General features: G+C 35.7%; 1 long non-coding RNA gene across 2 annotated transcripts; it reads left to right on the forward strand.

Moving 5' to 3' along the window:
• The first annotated feature begins 3870 nt into the window (after positions 1-3870).
• On the forward strand, positions 3871-5584 carry LOC110860346. 2 transcript variants are annotated; one of them, XR_002548943.2, is made up of 4 exons: positions 3871-4054; positions 4125-4729; positions 4872-5349; positions 5419-5584. It is a non-coding gene; the product is annotated as an uncharacterized LOC110860346 (long non-coding RNA). The 2 variants fall into 2 exon arrangements; XR_004837246.1 differs by having other exon boundaries at positions 4125-5349.
• Positions 5585-5846: the final 262 nt, after the last annotated feature.

Raw genomic sequence — 5846 nt, forward strand, 5'->3', positions numbered from 1 at the left:
ACTGTTCAATACGAACGGTGCTACCTACTCCAAAATTGTAGTACTTTCTCGATCCATTTGCACAATTAATTCGCATCAATTGCGCCACGGATTGTTCGATACCAATGGTGCGCCTAATTTATGGGATTATTAATTAGCATCAATTGATGCAAAAAACTCGTGAACACACAGACAGACGGACGGACGGACGGACAAGAGGAATTCAATAGCTCTCATGCTACGCAGGGTGAGCTAATAAGTGAAAAATTTTATAACACCGTAGTGATTGGTCTTATTTAAGAGTGAATTTATACTGGATAACTCGGTAAATAAAAGACCTACATACATACATATGTATGCATAGTTTTTTATTTCGTAAATATTCGTACACCATGTAGTGATTTAATATCAATTTAATTTGCAGTTCCTTAATGGAGTCAAAGAAATTTAAAAAATTAGAATGCCTCCGTTGCTCAAAATCGTTCCGTACTAAGGATAAATATGACAAGCACGTGAGGACCCATGATTCCGATGAGCCGGTGAAATGTGAGGTAAGTAGAATATCTAAATACACTCTAAGAAATTCGGTAACTAAATTATTACCAGGTCGAGTATCTGTGTTACTGTACCGCATGGTAATTAATTTATTATTGAGTGGTATACATCTGTTGCCAAACCGGTAATAACCTCGGTCGTGAATTTTGAAAATATTACCAGTTGGTAACTAATTTTCTACCATTCAATAATAAATAAATTACCATGTGGTAGAGTCACATAGATACTCCGCCCAGTAATAACTTGGTTACCGAGTTTCTTAGAGTGTACATGTACCTACGCTCTAAATAAACATGAGTAAAATTACTCAAGGTTGAGTAAGATAAAGGATGATACAACTACCCGCTGTTAGACAAATTTTGCAAAATCTTGGACAAATTTTACGTTTTGGCTGTGTCATCCTCTTTTTTTACCCTACCTTGAGTAAATTTTACTCTTTTTTATTTAGAGGAGTAGAGGAGGCCCAACTAAAAATGATTAATATATGTATAAGGTTTTTAAATATTACAAATTTTTTGCAGGGTTGTGGGGAAATATTGCAAAATTCCACCAACTTTAAACCACACAAGATAACCTTGCACGCCAACCTAAGATGTAATATTTGCGGGGTGAAGATGGCCCACTGCAAAGGTTTGCGAACACACATCGCAACCATTCATCCCTCAGGAGAACGTGCCAAATTCCAATGCAAATTTTCAGCATGTACTGCAACATATCTTGCTAAGGGAAGTCTTACCAGGCACATTGATTCGGTACATGCCGCAAATCCGCTCCGATTTCGGTGCATTTACTGTAACAAAGAATTTAAATGTAAGAGTAGACTGAATTACCATATTGACACTCACTCCAACAAGAGGTTAAGGGTGCATTGCAGTTTTGTTGGGTGTGCCAAAATATTGGCGAGTAATTATAATCTTAAGCTCCACATCAAAAGGCAACATGCCGAGAACCTTGTCAGCTTACCTTGCACGTTATGTCGGAGGGAATTCAAATCCAAGTCAGACCTGTACAAGCACATCAGTAGCCACACGACCGAGAAAACGCACAAGTGTTCAATATGTGGGAAGAGTTTCCTTCATTTGGGGAATATGAAAAGACATCAGGTAAATAATTGAATACTATTAAAATATTTACACTCTAAGAAACCCGGCAACTAAGTTATTACCAGGCGGAGTATGTATGTATCTATGTGTCTTTACCGTAGGGTAATTAATTTATTATTTAGTGGTAGACTTTTTGCTACCAAACCGGTAATAACCCCGGTCGCGAAATTTTAAAATATTACCAGTTGGTAACTAATTTTAAACCACTCAATAATAAGTTGATTACCATGCGGTAGAGTCACATAGATACTCGGCCTGGTAATAACTTTGTTACCGGGTTTCTTAGAGTGTACAGATACTATTAAAATATTAACTGTACTGGTTTCAAGTTTCAAGTTTCGCATATTTCTCACATCTCGCAAATTGAGTACACTAATAACCTGCCAAGTTTTGCTAGATTTCGCAAACTCCTAATTAGAATACTGTGGGATTTTTCTGAACAAATTTCCCCTCCCCCACCACAATGGGAATGTTCCTATTTCTTAAGCTTATGTATGCTTATGTATAAGCATATTTCGCTAAGGTTTGCTAAATGAGTTGCGATTAATAAGTACGCGAATTAATTAACTGTTAATCTTATTCAATGCTTACAGGGGTCACATTTGGACAAGTCTGCACGAGCTGAGATCAGATGCAAAATTGCGGGACTCCGGAGAAATATTCGTGCGAATTTTGTGACTACGAGACCCCATTCAAGACTAATTGTACTCGTCACATGAAACGAGTACATGATTGTCGGCTGAACCATGAATGTTATTTTTGTGGGAAGACGTTCTTTGATTTTCACGATTTGATTAGGCACTGTAAAATTCATACGTTGGAGAAAATTACAAAAAATTGATACATTCTAGGAAATTGGATTACGATTATGAAAATACAAATTACGTAGAACTGTAGACAACTCCCAAGTGAAAAATTTAAAGGATGTTATGCATAAATTTGGCTGGTTTTTATGCAGAGAATTGGCTGGATTTTATGCAGAAAAATTTATGCCAAAACAATTTGTGCATGGAGAATTATGCATACCGAATTGTGCAAAACCTTTTTGCAGAATATACCAGCGTCAGAAGTTCTATGCAGAATCGTTCATACTTTTTCTGCATAAACTATTGGTCCAGTCAGTTGTGTCGAATTATGTAAAATTCGACACACGATTTATTTTCACCCGGGATATGAAACGTATATGTATATTGTTGATAATTTATTACCAGGGGTAATAAATTATAGCCAGTCTAATCTATAACTATATGCGTAGAGTGCAACATATGCATACATAAATTATTTCTGGACATGGATGATCGTAATTCTGTTTTTTTAGAGTATAAGTTATCTGTTCTTCAATACTTATTAAACGTGCTTCTTTAACTGACAAGTTCTTTGAAACTGGTGATAGATATGTATGTCCTTGTCGGCAATCACGGTATCACTAATGCGCAAATAGATAAGAGATGTTGGAAATTAGTAAATACATATTTATGCACGTTGCTATCACTCTTTTGTAAATCTCAATTAGTGAGAAATCCGACCACACAGCACGATCAAAGACACCGTACAGTCATTCCAAATATATGGAATTTCGGGGGATTGAATAGTAAAGTACATAATTTATGGTTTATTCCATTCCTCTGTTAATGGATGGTATCATTTATTCCATTGCGTGTTTAGCGTGACTTTACATAAATAGCTTATGTAACTCTAGACACTGACAATGCGATGGTATGAAGTGTAACCCTCCGATTTGGTTGAAATTTTGAAATTATGTGATCCATGTCAATACAACCAACCTTTCTTGATGCAGTTTGTGCGATTGTCAGAATTTGGCAAAATATTTGAGGTTAAAGTTGAAAAATGTACAATTTTTAGCACAGGAGGAGAATGGAAGTTGAGTTTGCTTCCTCCACGTGCCAAAAATCGCTCGTTTTTCAACTTGGACCTCAAATATTTTGCCAAATTCTGACCATCACACAAACTGCCTGAAGAAACGTTGGATGTATTGATATGGACCACATAATTTTAAAATTTCAACCAAATCGGAGGGTTACACTTCACACCATCGCATTGTAAGGGCAGAAAAAAATTATTATGGTATAAAACTCATCATGTTTTATGATTTTATTATGAAGAATAAATTGTAAATAATTCCGTGAATTTATCCGCCGTTTAATAAATTATATAATAAAAATTTCAATCTGCGTCATCGTTAAATATAAATACAGCCCATACTGGACAACTACTGGATCACTGTTGTAAAATAGTTTACGCAAATACTTAGGACAATATTCCACAACTTTTGATTCACGACATGTCTCTGGTAACTACATTTTACTTGAGCGTACTTATCGGTTGCATTTTCTTCATCTGGCCTTCGGATGCAGGTTGTTCTACCGTCTGCTACCCAATGATGGCATGTGATGACGGTAAGTTAAAAAGGGTGCATTTACATATTTCAATTAAGGTATGAAGAACTTGGTATTATTTTTCTTGCAGTTTATAACAACGTGAATTGCCGTATCCAGCAAAATTGTATGCAAAAGTGCTCCCCGGACTATAATTACACTTAAATCGAGAATGAAGAAATTACTATAAAATTGTAAAAGAGTAGCAATAATGTATAGTAATGTAATAAGCAAACGCGATGACTGACTGGGGTGAAATGAAATAAAGTGAAGTAATATGGCTGGCGATATAAATACTTAAATATAAAGAGAATTAACTTATGAATTCAAGTTTAGTAACCCGTCTATATATATGGGTGGGTTTGGGGTACGTTAACCCGTCCGGGGTAATGTGCTATCCCAGCGCCAAGTTCAACTGGTAACACACCACCACACACATAACTATCCAATTTTGAGTATTGATAACTCGTTGAAGCTACTTCTGTATGTGCGTTTGATCCGATTAGTTAGCTTACGATTAGCATGTAAATTATTTGGGATCTTTTTTAATTTTGCACCTAAGTAATCTTCGCTACAAACTGATTTTCTTCCGTTAGCGACAAAAAACTTTCATTTAATAAACATTAAAAAACATGATTTGTGAAATTTCGAGAATCAGATCAACTCTCGACCGTCGGGAGACGGGCTTACCCGCTAGTAAGTATTCTTGTAGAGGTGCAACCAATCCTTGTTTAAGGATTGGTTGCACGTATAAATACACATAATACCCATTGCACTTAATAACACAGATGTATATATTTAATAAATAGATACATCTGTAATTAAAAATTATGTACAGATACCATAAAAGGTTATACCGCATCAGTTATAAGTTCGTCGATCTGGAATTACTAATTGGGAACTGGAACGTGCAAAATAATAAAATTTCCATCATGTCACGATTGTCACGCGACACTGGAATTTCACAATCACTCACTCATGTCACTCAAGTGTACTCAAGTTATCACAGATTTAATTACGATTCCCTGTTTTCTTTATCAAATTGGTAAATAATTGTGAACTTTAATCTTACATTATACGATGGGTGTAGCTACATACGTAAGTACTTGAACGTGGCCCAATATAAAGGATTCTCGATCGCACGACAACGTACATAATTAGCAGATTGAATTTGCTTTAACCGTTTCAAAATGATGTCGGTAAAAACCCAGGTATTTCTGGCAGCAATAATTTGCTCCATTTTGTCGGCCACGTTAACCAACGCGGCATCCATGTCGATTGAAGTGGATGAGACGGTAGGAGCCAAGGAAGTCCAGGTGACGGGTTTGATTTTTTGGTTTTATGTACGATTGAAATTGAATTTTGACAAGTTATTTATTTTTCAGCGATCCTGCGGTCCAGGAATTGTACAATGTGTTCCATTCACTAATGTGTCGCATTGCTGTGATTTATGTACTTATTCGATATTTGGTTTCATTTGCGCGTACAACCAGTAATGTAATCTGGGTTAAAATTTATGTGATGAATAAAGTGTAAATTGTAAATATCCGATTTTTATTTGGTCAGTGTCTTTTTTAAAATATTTACAAGACATGAAACAACAAATTATGCGTCAAGGTCGAGTAATTGGATATTATTTTATCAGCCTGAATCAAATACACTCTTAAAAATCCGGTGTTAATCGTCACCAAACGGTGTGCATATGTGACTTAACCAAATTGTGATAATATTTTACCCCACATTGTGATAAATTTTCCCCACAATGTGTCAACGTAACACTGGATAGTGAGAATTCAACACATTGAGGGGAAGA

The sequence above is a fragment of the Folsomia candida genome, unplaced genomic scaffold (genome assembly GCF_002217175.1).
Source record: "Folsomia candida strain VU population unplaced genomic scaffold, ASM221717v1 Fcan01_Sc031, whole genome shotgun sequence".
In the NCBI taxonomy this organism is placed as follows: Eukaryota; Metazoa; Arthropoda; class Collembola; order Entomobryomorpha; family Isotomidae; genus Folsomia; species Folsomia candida.